This window comes from Nannospalax galili, unplaced genomic scaffold (genome assembly GCF_000622305.1).
Source record: "Nannospalax galili isolate Female #2095 unplaced genomic scaffold, S.galili_v1.0 scaffold31, whole genome shotgun sequence".
In the NCBI taxonomy this organism is placed as follows: domain Eukaryota; kingdom Metazoa; phylum Chordata; class Mammalia; order Rodentia; family Spalacidae; genus Nannospalax; species Nannospalax galili.
In genome coordinates, this window is record NW_008332149.1 from 6,998,719 (window position 1) to 7,014,385 (window position 15,667).

A 15,667-nucleotide genomic window follows, 5' to 3' on the forward strand; every position below is an offset into this window, starting at 1 on the left:
AAAAATGAGGAAATAGCATCTCCACCTGTACTGTTCTTGTTTCCTTGACCAAACACCCAGCAGAAAGCAACTTAAGGAAGAAGTGTTTGTTTTGACGTATTGTTAAGAGGGGACAGCCGATCATGGCAGGAAAGGCAAGGCAGAGTTCATGGTGGCAGGGGCTTGTACCTGGGACGCTTCACATCTGGAAAGACCAGGAAACACAGAGCTGGCTATGCTAGCATTCCTTTTCCCCTTTTGATTGCGTACAAGACCCCAGTTCACAGGGTGGTGATGCCCATATTCAAGATGGGTCTTCCCTCCTCTGGAAATAACCCTCATATCATGTGTCTGCCACATGAATTCAAATCTAGTCAAGCTGACCATGAGCATTAGCCAGCACACTAGCTGAATGTGTAGGAGCTTTGACTAAGATGTCTACAGAGCTGCACACAGTTCTGACCAACGCTGAATACATGCTTAATGAATGTTCATTAACAGAGCAAAGTCCCTTGTACGGTCAGAAATACGAATCCTTTGAGGCATACATACATGTCTCAAAGATGTACTGCTTAGGAACACAACCATTCTAACTACAAGCTTTCTGGCTTTGAGCCTCATTAACAGCCAGTGCCAAGAAGCCAGCAGCATACACTTGAAAAGAGAATTTGTGGCTGGCAGCTTAGGTGGGAATTAGAGTGAGTACCCCAAAGAAAAATGTAGAGCGCTGACTGGCCCATCTCAGACAATCCATATAATGTGTATAAAACAAGGCACCAGTCTCTTAGTTCTTCCTTGGGATAGTGCTTGTTTTATTCTTGTATATTGGACTTGTGACAGAAGAAATCTATGCTTCAGGCCAGATTTATGCTGTTCTGAATTGAGATGGCTAACACCCAACCGAGTGAAAAGAATTGATGCTAATAAAAAGCATACTGGGCTAGGCATCGTGGTGCATACCTGTAATCCAAGCACTCAGAAGGCCAAAGCAAGAAGATTGTAATATTGAGGCCATCCTGGGTTACATGGTACATTCAAGGTCAGCTTGAGCTGCATAGTAAGACCCTACCTTAAACAAAACAACACAAAACCACAACATATTGGGTAGGTATAAATTTACAGTCATGAACTTAGGTTTAAATGACAACTGCAGGGGCTGGGGAGATGGCTCCATAAGAGAGACCATTTAAGTGCAAGCATGAGCAGGCATGAAGCCCTGAGTTAGGATCCCCAGTACCCATGAGAAAAGCCAGGACTGGCTACACGAGCCTATAACCCCAGTACTGTGGTGAGTGGAGACGGGAGGATTGCTGGGGCGCTCTGGCCACTAGCCTAGCTGAGGCTGGCCATCAGCCTAGCCTAGTGAGAGACCCTGTCTCAAGGGAATAAGGTGGAGAGTGGTAGTGACAAAATGATAGAAGGTGCACTAGGCTATGCACACACGCACCTGCACACACACACATGCACCTGCACACACACGTGCACCTGCACACACACGTGCACCTGCACACACACACGTGCACCTGCACACACATGGAGGGAGGGAGAGAGAGAACTGTTTAAATCAACTGCTTAGTTATAAAATGCCTTTAAGGGGCTATGTACAAAGGGTTTAAGTTTAAGTTTGATCTCAGTTTACTGAAATAAGACTATGCCTTATGGACTTTCCCCCTATCTGCTGGTATTCATCCTCATGTCCCCATCCAGCAATGTCTGAGGAGGTCCCAGGAATATGCTTCCCCTTTCATCACTAAGAAGTCTGATCAGGCTTTCACTAGGACACAACTAGATAAGTAGTCATGGCCTGTGTGTGTGTGTTGGGAGAGGGTGCCCAGAGACATGTTCCATTTGCTGAAGTTTGGTACAAAGTCAAGGGAGAGAAACCATTTACCTAAGGGTTCAGGTGGAAATAGAAAGTAAGTGGTTTTAGTTTCTTACTCCACATGTCCCAAGGTAAAGGTAAGACACAGCACTAAGATTCCCACAAAGACTCTCCACAGTCACTTCCATTTTCAGAACCCACTACATTTTAGGTCTTTTCATAGATTCCCATATATCTTGCCGTCTCTTCTGGCTTTAAGTATATTTCCTCCCTTCTGCTTCTGTGTGAATATTTTCTATTAATGTGTCTTCACATTCACTGATCTTCTACTGTATCTAACCTTATAACTATCTTTTGGCTTCTTAGTTTTCCTTAACAGTGTTTTTCAGTCTTAGGCACCCAGGCCTTTATCTAAGATCAGCCCCATGATGCCTCCTGTTGTTCAAAGGCCAGACCCTGTCATTCAGCTGAACTGGCCCCTCCTCCAGGAAGCTCTCCCTAGCCACTCCATCCCAGGAGCTCTTTCCCAATTCATCTCAGTCTTCTCCATTCCTGTATATGTTTCGTTATTGTCACTAATCACACCCTGTGACTTCTTCATTCTCTTGGTTTATTGAAAGTAAATTCCATGAGGGCTGGGCTCTGCTTATATTTTTCTTTTTCATGAATGTGTTCCTAATCCCTACACCCTGTTGTATTCTTGTTGCATGGCTATGTGAATGACTTTGACCACATTACCATGGATCTCATTTTTCCAGTTCTTAAAAACAATTTTTAAATTTACATTTTTATTTTGTGTATAAGTATTTTGCCTGCATTTATGTAAATACACCTATACCATGCAGTGCCCATAGAGGCCAGAAGGGATCACCTCCTCTAGAATTGAAGTTACCGATAGTTGTTTGCTGCCATGTGGGTGCTGGGAACCAAACTTGGGTCCTCTGTAAGAGCATCCTCTAAGGCATATCTCCAGCCCCCAGCTTTCAAGTTTGTTGAATGGGGAAGAGCTGTAGTGTGACTTTGATTACCATAGGGATTCTCAAACTTGATTGAGCATGCCTCAGAATGACCAAAAGGCCTTGTCTGGACAGGCTGGTGATCCCACTCCCAAAGGCTCTGTCAACAATCTGGAGGGAGGCAGAAGTTTTGCATTTTTAATGTGTTTCTGATGCTGCTGTTCTGGGGCCACACTTTGAGAGTCACTGGACAATATCATCTACAGGCCCCCTTAGATATACAACTCTAATTTATCCAGTAATTGGTATAATGAATATGAAAGTGGTATACTTACGGACTGGAGAGATGGCTCAGTGGTTAAGAGCACTGACTGCTCTTGCAGAGGACCTGGGTTCAGTTTCCAGCACTTACATGCAGGCTCACAAACCACCTGCAACTCTAGCTCCAGGGGATCCTACACCCTCCTCTGGTCTCCATGGGCATTGCATGCATGGGTACATTACATACCTGCCACCAAAACACTCATACACTTAAAAATAAATTTTAAAAAATTTAAGTACTGTACATAGAAAAACTAAATGCTAGAGGGGTTTTAAAACATAACTTAAGCTTCAAAAAGAAAAGGGTAAAGGAGGCAACGGAAGGAAAGGAAAGAAAAAAACAAGCCCTTGTCTAAGTGAAAGGGATTAACACCTAGTGATGGGGTTTATAAAGGCATAAGGTCGGCTAAATGGAAGTGCCTGTGAGCGTGCAGGGCTGAGCTGGCCTCCCAGAATAATGCTGGACAATGCTGCAAAATGAAGCCGTGGCAGCAGCTGGGGAAGTCGGAGAGCACTTCCGCCAGCCAAGCATTTAATCTCCTCCTCAGAGGGGAAAATAGAATAACAATAAGAGAAGTTCAGGGTCCGAACTAGGGGGAGACAAAAGCAGAAACACCCACGACGCCAGCCCTCCTCTGGCAGGGGGATTAGTTAAGTGCACCTCAGAGTTCGCAGTCTTCATAGTTTTCCCTTGGCCAGCCTCAGTTGCTCTCCACATCTCTAGTCCAGCAGCCTTTCACAAAACAACCTGTGTTCGTCCCTGTGTCTCCTCCCCAGCAAAACCCTCTGCAATTATACTTTAAGGTTCAAGCCCTGTGAGGTTTTCTGCAGCTGCCTTCTCTCTCCCTAAAGTTCTCCATTTGTTAAGTGGTCTTCTAGCTCTGTTTAAGGTAGGAGGATGTCACTGTCAGATCCGTGGTCTTTACAGCCATGGCCTTGTTTTAGTGGAAAGGGTCCTTCAGAGCAGATGCATTAACAGGGATAGGCCTGGAGAGGCGCCAGAGAGCAAACACGGGTCAACCTTTGTGAACCACCCACCTTCTTGAATCCTGAAAGTGAGATGGGGTCTCTTGCTGACAGTTCTCTGCATTGTTGAAATGTGTTCCTTTGATCGACATCATTGATGTCATCATCATCATCATCATCACCATCATCATCATCATCATCAGCAGCAGCAGCAGCAGCAGCAGCAGCAGCAGCAGCAGCAATAACATCAATCCAGCACTTACTCTGTGCCAGGTGAGGGGCAAGTCAATTCATTGGACTTGTCCATTTAATTACCTTATTCTGAAAATATTATTTTAAGAAATGAGGAAATTATAAGAAAGTTGATCAAACTCAGGCTAGAAAGAACACGATCTGGCTTTGAATCCAAGTGTGTCTGACTCCAGAGCTCTTGCTTTCCAGAAGGTATAGGGTATGTGAGAGGCATCAGCACTGGAATAGCCTGTGTGGTGGTCCGTGCTGGTGTTTCCTGTCATATAACTGCCTGGTCAGTCTGTGTGGAGAAGATACCCATTGGATTCTTAAAGGAAGCCTTTAAAGTTGTAGCTGGGAAGACTTATCTAGAAATTCTGGGTTCTATCATCTGGTCTTCCAGAGAGCTGTGTTCACAAAGACAAATCTGGACTCAGCTTGAAGGAGTGTCGTGATTGATTAGTGATGGTTGCCCCAGCAGTGACTGTGGAGCATTGTCACCCAGAGGTCCAGAGATCTACCATTCTTTGCTTACAACTCCATGTTCGAAAGAGCCTAGAAATAGGTTAAAGACTACACTGTGATCTTTGTTCCACTCTGAACTTGCAGCTGCACAGTCAGAAAGACAGGTCATCTCTGGGATTCTCATCATGTATGGCCCTGTTTTGGTCACACCCACCATGCTTAGTTCATATGAAAAGAATCTACTGACATATTTGGAATGTAACACCCGAAAGTAGATGTGCTGTAGATCAATGTGTAGATGGGGTAAAGCTCGCCATAAAATAGATACAACATGCCATAAAGTAGAAGTATTATTGCCTCAATAAACCTTGTTAACTGGGCTCTTGCCAAGAAACACAAGGCACACTCAACTCAGCTAACTTCGGTATTGGACAGGGCCAGGGCTAGCAACAGGACTGATAAGCCTGCAGGGGTAAGAAGGAGCCACCTTGGGGACCTGGAACTGAGACTGGCTTGAAGACAGCTGCCCTGAGAATTCTCCAGCCTGCCCTGCAATCCCTACATAGCCAAAAGCCAAAGGAGCCCCTCAGTGAGGCTCTTCTAGTCAGCCTCCTTGGACCAAGAGCAGAGCAGGTACATGGCTGTCGTGTTTTGCCAACTGCACTGTGGTTACCATAATAAATTACTAGAAACTGCTTACTTTATAACAACAGAAATTTATTCTCTCACAGATCTGGTAGCTAGAAGTTCAAGATCAGGTTGTTTATGAATTCTTAGCCTGTATCATTCTGATCTCTGCCCTTATCTTTATACCTTCCCCCTCCCCCCAGGTCTCTGTGTCTGCTTATATGCTGTTGTACTTACAGCCAGATATCCCAGAATATTGATCTCAAGTTCCCTATCATCATTACATCAGCAAAGATCCCTTTTCTGGTTACAGTAACATTAAAAGGCCCCAGGGTTTGTCATGAGTATCTTTTTGACGGCCACTGCCCCATTTACTTACTCCAACCTTCTACATCTGACATTGGTGACTGAGGAGTGATGGTGGGAGGGAGCCCTCTGCCTGAACCAGGCTGGGAACCCCTTTGCACGCCTGCTATAAGGATCCTTTATTTGGGGGTAACAATAGGGTAGTATACATTTTTCTTCATTTCACAAACATTATGACAAACATTATGGCCTTTGACAAATCAAACATTTTCTGTGAGGCTTCTCTTACACCTTTAAAGAAGCTGGGAGTTCAAGGATGCCTGTAAACCTCCCAGTGCCACTGTGCTGTAACACCAGGGCCAGGTGGCCATCTCCCTGGTAGCTTTGTGTCCACCACTTCTGGCCTTTGAGACCCTTGCTTGCACGTGGGTTCAAGATCAAAGCCATGGTTGTCTTCAAGCTCCCTGGGTTGCTCTGGGATTTCATCTTCTGCCCTCACTGGATCACAGAGATGGTCTGTGATGGTTCACTTCCGCACATAGGGCTGAAGGCGCATAGCCCAGGTGCCCTCCCAGGGGACCCAGTGTCATGTCACACTCAGGCATCCAGGATTAGTTCAGACTTTCTACCAAGTGATTCTTAAATCCCTTCACGCGGCCAAGTGTGTAGCGGTGACACCGTGACACCCTTTCTAATTGTGTTTTAATTGAAAAGACTTGATTTGATTATAGAAGCCTACACTGTGGTTGAAGGGCCTGTTAAAACATGCATTAAATCAGAAAGACCGCACTGTTTCTCTGTGTAATTATGTAAACAGTCACATCAGTGGGGCTGTCGGCTGTCAGCAGGAATGCTTTTTCGGTATATGGTGGCAGATTGGTATTACTGCTGATCAGTGACAGGTGAATTTGTTTTTGTTTTTGTTTTTTTCAAGGACAAACATAAGTTGGTACCCCCCTGCCCACACCAACCAGGCTTTTTCATTTTCTCCTTTGTCTACATTTTCCCTTGAAACCAGTTATGGCTTTAAACCGTGTTTCTGTGTTCTCAGGTGGTCATGAATTTCTCATCATTGTGAAGGGAAAAAAATGACTCACATACTTAAAATTTTAGGTTTCTCAGCAGCAGAAACAATCCAGGAATTTAAAAAAAAAAGAAAGAAAAATCTTCAACTGTAGCTTTAAAACTCACATAGAACTACCTTAAAATTCCCTGCAGTTTTAATGAAAGTGTCCATTAAACTTGCTGAGGATGAAAGCTTGATTTACCTCAAACCCCACCATCTGTGCCTTCCTGAAGGACCGGCGATGTTCACCTGTCTTTTCTGAAGTTCAGCGAAAATGAAGCATTGATCAGAGTGATCAGAGCTGTCATGGAAACGTTACTACTTCTTCATTCCTGTGGCTTGTTCCGTGCCGGCCTCTTCTGAGGAAACAGGACCCTCAATTGCTATTTCTTCCCGTTCCCAAGAAAATAGGAACCACAAATGGGCTGGTAAATTATGTGCCTCCAGTGGTTTTGAAGGGAAGCATTTACTGAGGGAGAAAATTGTTTTAATCTTTTAACAACCAAGGCGGAGAGTTTGTAAAAACACAGAACACCTACACATACCCTCAGTTTTGTTGCATAGGAACACATAGGACATTCCTTCCCACAACTGTGCCTGATGCCTCTCCTAGGGGATTTTGCTGTGGCCTGAGGGGTCGGTGGGCTTTGGAGTTGGGGGGCGGTGGGGGGAAGTTAAGGGTTGGGAGGGAATGAGGCTGGTGAGGCAGAGGTGGAGTTGACTGGAACCCTGGGAACCCAGGGAGGCTGCATCTTTATGTAATGAAGGCTCTTCAGCCCCTTCTGGAAGCATGGGACACATAAATCACCCCAAGTTTTGCTTTCCTAAGGCCCAAACCCTCACATTTCTAGAAACAGCCACACTCCCATCATTTTTAAGACACTGAACATATCATTCCAGAAATGCTCTCAATCAATTCAGAGTCCACCTACTAGGGACAGAAAGCCCCCAGAGAATCTGCAGGTAGTGAGGATTTTCCTGAAATCTTCTATTTGAAGGGTAGTGTGATGAAACTATTAGGGATTGTTTTTGTGATTTACTGGAATGCCTTGATTTAGCCCAGTCAGTGCCATGGCTGTTAGATACCTACACAGAATGTGGTACCTGGGCCTGGGGTGTGGAATCTTCTCTCCCACAGGGCATCTCTTCTCAGGCCCACTGTCATTCTCCCACTGTGCTGCCCTGATCCCAGAGCTCTTTGGAAGTGGCTTGGTGTGTATGTAGCTGAGTGACTGACCTCTGTCTCCCCAAGGAAGTGGTTAGCCAGCTGCTCGTGTTCCTTCTGCTGACAGCATCACCCCACCTCAAGTGTATATACCTTGCACAGAATACCACCAGTGAATACTCATCACCTCCTCATAGGTCCAAAATTTGTGTATAAGTACATGTGTCTCACCTTGAATCTGTATTAGCTTTCCTGTGTTACTACATCTAGTAACAAGCATCCCTACATCCCAGTGGTGTGCCCTAACAATGCTTTATTTCTCTCCCCCTTCCATGGCAGTTGACAGTTGACTGTGACTGTATCTTGAGGCTCCTCATTCTGGAACTGATTGAAGGGTTAGACCCTGTCAGGGCCACACACAGAGAGAGAAGAGCCCCCAAGCTGGCAGGCCCACTCAATGGCTCTTACAACTCCGGTTCAGGCTTAACATTTTCATTTGTTGAATTCCACGGTGCCAAGCCAGCCGCACGGCCAAGGCTTATAGGAGAGCAGGGAAAGCTATTCTTTCCAAGGGAAACTCAGCACACCCCATGACTACAGATAGGGATATCTGAAAGGTTTACCTCTCACAGAGAAGAGATGAGTGGACTATTTGGGCTGTACCATTATCTTCTTGTGGCCTGTTGAGTACCTTTTCCTACATTTCCATTTCAGGTCTTGTTACACTTCTGGTGATCTTCCACTGTGCCTCTGTGGTCTTTCTGTCTTTATTCCTGTTAATTGTTTTAATTATAAAAGTCACACATTCTCACTGACCTGTATTTCAAACAAAGTAAAACTGACTCTTTATCACCCCTACAAAGAGCATACCATCCAAGAAGTGGTCATGGTGACCCACTGAGCATGAATCATTTAAAATACTTAAATGCTTTTCAAATACAGATATTTAGGATTTCAGAGACCTGGAATCTTCCTGTACACATGCATATAATTTCATGACAACACTGTGCATGTAGTGGTACATCACAGGTGTCTCCACATGGAGCTTCTTTGTGCTTTCCATGAGTGTGCAGAAGCTGGCATGGCATTCCACATGGACATCTTAATTCCCATCTCATAGAAATGGACCTTGCTTCCAGACCTTTTCTGTGACAAGAAGGCTAAAAAGAATGTTTAGAATGTGCGTGTACAAGTAGTTTTGTAATCCAGCTTCCTAGAGGTGGGATGGCTGGGTTGGTGGATTTTATATTTGGATGGATATTTCCAGACTGTTCTCCTTAAAGAATATGCCTGCCCGTTTGTGCTCTTACCCAGGGTGATGAATGAACATGCCTTTTTCTGCTCCACCCATCCCCTCAAAAGAAACAGATAAATTTGGCTGTCAGGTGATCTTTTATTGTGATATTTTCTCTTGTGCTTTTTAACTAGCCAAGCATTGTACTGCATGCTCTTGATGGCATGAAGTGGTGACTGTACATGCTACAGCCCACAGGATCTTTTTAATGGTTCCAGAAAGTTCTCTAACTAAACACTAGTGCCTTGTCTGTTGGGTAATATTGGCAGTTTCATCAAAAGTGGTATTTCCAGGGCTGGGGATATGGCTCAGTGGGTAAAGGTACCTGCTATCAAGGATGAGGGCCCGAGTTCAATCCCAGGGCCTCATATGGTGGAAGGAGAGAACTGATTCCCACAAGTTACTCTCTGACCTCCACACACTCCGTGTGGCACATGTGCTTCCCCCTCCCCCCAAAATAAATAAATAAAATTATAATTAAATATTTAAAGTGGTATTTCTACTTAGTTTAACATTTTTCTGCTTCTGTCTCTTGGTGGCTTCTTGGGGTGTTAATGATCAAGTAGAGGCAGAAGGCACCACTTCAGTTTGGGCCTTTGTATTCTGAATGGTCAATTTCACCATCATGCTTGGACATTTCCACTCATTGATTGTCTCCATGATGATATTATCAATCTCTTTCTGATCTTGGGACCAGAGCAGATGTGGTGGGGACCTTGCCTCTAATACATTTTAGATATACAACTTTGAACTTGTTGGGGTTGTTTGGTAGTAGAGGATGGTATTTGAGGAACTTGGCTTTCAGGTATCCAAAGAGTTATACCTTAGCCCCCTCTGAACAGAAAGATGAAAGCTAATTCTCTCTCTCTCTCTCTCTCTCTCTCTCTCTCTCTCTTTCTCTCTCCCCCCCACTCTCTTCCTCCCTCCCTCTCCATGTCTCTCTGTCTTTGAGGCAGCATCTCACTATGCAGCCCAGGCTCAGTCCTCCTGACTCAGCTTCCTAAGTGCTGGGATTACAGTCATGTACCACTACACCTGTTCTATCATCTATCTGTCTGTCTGTCTGTCTGTCTATCATCTATCTATCTATCTATCTGATAGTATCTATCTATCTACTTTTTTTTTTTTGAGACAGTGTCTCCCTGTAGCCCCAGCTGGTCTGGAACTCACTAGGTAGACCAGGCTGGCCTCAAACTCACAGAGATCAGCCTGCCTTTGTCTCCCAAATGCTGATATTAAAGGCGTGAACCACCACGCCTAGCCTATCTTTCTACTTTTTTATTAAAAAATATATGTAGAGGTTCTCAGGATAGAATAACCAGTGGTTATTTACTTTGGAATAAAAAAGTAACAAAACTAGTATCTCCTTTACCCAGCATTCCCCAGACAGCCTCTTATATAACCACAGCAGTCATCAAAACTAAGAAATTCATTGTGACAGTAGATCACCCAAGGCTCACTTGGTTTTTTGTCAGTCTTTATATTCACCTTAATTTTTTCCATTAACATTTTGCTTTTCATTCAGTCTTCTTGAACTTTTGTCTTTCCGTTTATTTGCTTGTTTTGAGGCTGGGGCTCTGGAGATTGAACCCAGGGCTTCTCACATGCTGGGCAAGTGTTCTTCTGATGAGCTATATTCCTCAGCCCTCTTATGGTGAATAGTCCTATTATATTTTATCACAGCACTATGAAATGCTTGGCAAAATGTTTAACCTCAATGCATATTCCATTCTTTTGTGAGAAATAAACTATTTTCTCTATGTGATTCATGTCTGTGGTCATTCATCCTTTTGAACTTGTGCCAGCATGGGTGTGCTTGGATCCAGATCCAGGCCAGGAAACCTGTTGGTTTTCTAGTATAGGTGGCTATGTGCTAGGAATGTGCTTTCTCCGACTTTTCCTTGAGCATCCTCGGGTAGTGGCTATAACACCCAGGTCACTTCCTGACCTCCATAGGCAACAGGTTAAAACAAATGTCTTGGGGCTGGGGAAATGACTCAGTGGTGAAAGAGCTTGCCATGCAAGCATGAGAGTTTAGATCCCGGGAACCTTTGCAAATGTGGAGCCTGCCTATAACTCCAGCCTTGGAAGGCAAAGACAGGATCCCCAGAGCAAGCTGGATAGCAGCAAGATTAGCCATATGGAAAGCTCTGGGTTTGATTGAGAGACCCTGCCTTAATAAATAATAAGGCAGAAGAGCTGTCAAGGATGATTCCGGTTATAGTTAGTTTTTGTCAACTTGACACAAACCTAAACATACCTGGGAAGAGGAAATCTTAATTGAGGAATTTCCTCCGTCAGATTGGCCTGTGGGTGGGCAGGTCTGTGGGGCATTTTTTTGATTATTGATTGATGTGGAAGGGCCCAGCCCACTGTGTGTGGTACCATTCCTGGGCTGGTGTGCCTGAACTGTTTAAGAAGGCAACTGAGCAAACCAAGAGAAGCAAGCAGTAAGCAGCACTCCTCCATGGACTCTGCTTCAGCTTTTGCCTCCAGGTTCCTGCTGGAGCTCCTGCCGTGGCTTCCCTTGATGATAGACTGTAACTGTTATGATGAAATAATCCCTTTCCTTCCCAGGTTGGTTTTGGCCAGTGTTTTATCACAGTAACAGAACTTAAACTAGAACAATTGGAAACAGAGTGTGGGATGTTGCTAGGACAGTCCTGACCATGTTGTTTTGGGGGAGCATTGTGGAAGTATTTTGGAGCTTTGGGCTAGAGAAGTCATTGAATGCTCGGAGTTTAATGGACTGTTTTGTTGTATTATATATTTGAATGTACACACATGTGCGCACACACACACACGTGCACACACACACAAAAAGGGAAAAGGGGGAAAAATGTCCTGATACAAACTTTCTGTCTGATAATTGATTGACTGTTTACATCTGAAAACCTCTCCCAGGCACGCTATGAAAACTTTGTGGGAAATTAATCTTAAAAAGTAACACACCCCATCTTTTTTTTTATTAAAAAAAAGGAAGAAAATTAATGTGAATGCCTGTGCTTCCCCTGCCTTTAGGCTGGGGCTATTCAAATAGAATGAAGTCATTAGGAGGATGTTTGTTCTTGCGCAGAGGAACCCAACATTGGATTAGAAATGGGAGGTATTGAAATCAATTCAGTGTCAGCCACATCAAGCCTTCCTAAAATTGCAGGTTTTACAGAACTTTAAAATGTACCTTGTGTATTTGGCAAAATTTAGCTGTGATTCATGTGCCTTTGCAGCAGAGAGAATCAAAACAAATTGCAGGTGGGTAGTGTCCCGCGTGGAAATGTGACTCTTGCCTGCCTCACTCTTGTCTCTCCCAGCCTGTGCTGTGGTCATGGAGTATTAAGAATGAGATGAGAAATTTTCAAGGCTGCTGTCTTTGGATGACATTTACTATTTGCATTTAGAAAGGGTACTGATGAGGGCTTTCATTTGAATGGAGAAAGTGTCGGCACCAGCAGAACTCTGTAAGGTGACAGCATTATGGCACCCAGAGCACCCTCAATCACCAGTGAGGTGCACTCTGTAAATTGCCTTATTTTCTCCAGGCAAGAGAGAATTCATCTAGGAGACAGAGTGCAAGGCACCTCAGAGTTTCTTGGTTATTGTTTGACAATCACATAAAAAACGGAGAGAATTCAGAATGCACCCAAGCACCTATGGGTGCAGTAAGGTGGTTGTAAAGCCAGGCAGTGCTGGGCAGCTCAGTTCCTACAAGGGGGCACTGGGGTTTATGCTAAGCTGAGACTTCTGTCCCTGGGACTCAGCATATAGGATCTGGGTTCAAGCCCACCCCATCTAACCCATTTATGATGGTGGCCTGTAACTTGGCAACATAGTCAAGTCTCTTTGAGTTGTCCCATGATAAAGCAAGCCTGGGAAGAGGGCTGTCAACTGTCAGCATTGGGATGAGTAGGTGACACATAGGTGAGAAGGCTCAGGCTGTCACAGAAAGCTTTGGCTTGCAGCTAAGGCCTCCTTGTCCATGGTACTTGGTTAGCACTGAAGCCAAGGGCAGCTGTAGCTTCAACATGTACTGCATCGCCCCCAGGATCAGCTTTCATGTATTTTCTGGAAGAAAAGGTTTCTGTTTCATCTGGGTATTAGGAGAGGCACTGGGATTCCTGTAAGAGGAAGTAGGTTTCCTAATAGATACCTAGATAAAACCAAACCACAGTAACAAAAATCCTTCCCATGTCCATTGTCCACTCTTCACTAGATTCTAAGCACTACATTGTCTTTGTCTTGTTTGTGGGTGTATTTGTCATGCAGTTCTGGTAAGTTCTTACTCTTTCTGAAAGAAAAGAAAGGAATCATTTACAAGCACAAGTTGTGCCTCCACCTTGGTGAGCACTTGGAGACCATCATGGCCAGTCCCTTCTGGAGCTTGCAGTCCTGAAGAGACACAGGATGGCAAATAGTCATCACTGAGCAGTGAGTCAGGGTGGGTATGGCTCAGCAGAGTCCTCTGGAGGGCAGGACAGCATGTTTTGAGATTTATGAAAGCTGAGAGGCTTGTGTATCCTCTCAGGAGCCTCTAGGTCCATTTCCTGAAAATCAAGTCTTGGAAGGGCAGAGGAATGGTGTGTGTGTGTGTGTGTGTGTGTGTGTGTGTGTGTGTGTGTATGGGGGGGGCAGAGAAGTGGTGTGTGTGTGTGTGTGTGTGTGTGTGTGTGTGTGTGTGTGTGTGTTTGCTCAGGTCACCCAACTAGATGTGAGAAGGTAGAGTTTGAACCCACATTTCCTGCCTTCTAGTGCAATGCTTAATGCTCAAGCTTAGTCTCAACTGGCTCAAGTAGAAGCCAGGTTTTAGGGGACCACCCTAAGCATGTTGGAAGGTAAACTGAGAGCTAAGAACTATCCATTTGGTTCTGGTGCAGCGGGTAGTAGAGCTCAGAGATGACCATTGCTTGGGGTTCAGGGTCAGGACAAAGACAGTCAAGTCCATGTCCAGGAGTGGGAGATGACTTTGCATTTGGCACAGAGAAATAGGTCTCTTGGCTAGGCTGTGGGATGAGACAGGCAGGCACCCAGGGTGGCAAGGGGTTCACTGAATTTCAGTGGCACCACAGTCATTTGGTCAGCTGGCCCTCTCTCCTCCCCGACTGTGGTCCAGGTCAAAGAGAATGGTGATGGATAGGGCTAGCTGGGCAGGAAATGAAGCAGAAGAAAATGGCTATCTGGTTCAAGGTCAGTTCATAGGAGGATTAGATTTTACCCCAAGACAATAATTGGAGTCACGGCTTTAGTTCCAGTTCAAAGAGGTAGCCCAGTGTTGGAGTGGGTTTAAAGTTTTCTCTTTAGTGTCATCTACAATTGAACCAGAGCATCAATTTAGTCCAGCGGGGCTTTCAGCCTAACGAATGTAGCCTTAAAGCTGGGTAGGGTCCTCTCACCATCCAGGTGTCTAGACCAGCAGCCATCACATACATGGGGATCTGCAGAGGTGAGTTGGGACCTGGGGATGGCAGGTTCCTCTTCCTCCACCCCGCCTTATCCCACCCTCTGCTCTGGCCCAAGTGTCTGTACCACTCTTTGTTTTCTGTTCTGAGTTTCTCAGTGGGGTTTTATGGAAAGGTGTTGTTGTGCTCACTGGACAATTGCTGACAGGGGTCAGGATCAAATAGAAGAGTGAGTTGTGAATTGTTAACCATTATGCATGTGGCCAGACATGGGGTCACTGGACTTTCCTGACTTTAAAACTAAAAGTTTCAAGTCTTAGGAATTCCTTCTATCCAGGACATTTGGTTGTTTTGGTGAGTGTGTAATCTTAGAGGGCTTCTGGAAGATTGCAGTGACCTCCTAACCCAGCTTCCTGCCTCTCTGCTTGTCCTCCCCACCCTCTCTCTACCTTCCATACTGTAGATAAGAAACCTGATTATGTCTTTCCCTTGCCAGAGGCTGGCAACATCACCACAATACTAGTGCTAACCCTCTGACTGTCGCAGAAGGCTTTGCATGTCCTGGTCCCAGCCACCCTGGTTCACTCCCCAAACACCCAGCTCCCAACATCCAAACTACTCGAGCTGCAGACATGGCTCAGAGGTTAAGAGCACTGGCTGCTCTCACAGAGAACCTGGGTTTGGATTCCCAGCACACACGTGGCAGCTAACCACCATGGGTAACTCTAGTTCCAGGGGATCTAATGCCTTCTTCTGGCCTCTGCAGGCATTGCACACACAGATCCATTTAACATAGGTGCAGGGAAAACACTCATAAGCCTAAAAATAAAATAAAACACTCGTCTTGTCTAGCACTGTGTTTTGCTCAAACTGCCCTCTGCTGTTAGTATCCTCCCTGGGTTTCTGGCGGGAACAGCTGTCTCCCTGGTCCTCTGGGAAGCCATCCCTAATGCCAGCCCCTAGAGAGAGCTGAAGGCTTTCCCTCCTTTTTAACAGGGTGTGTTACTCTCCTTACCCTTTCAACACTGGGTAATGTGTTCACATTGATTGGACTTCTTGGGCTCTGGGAGTGAGCA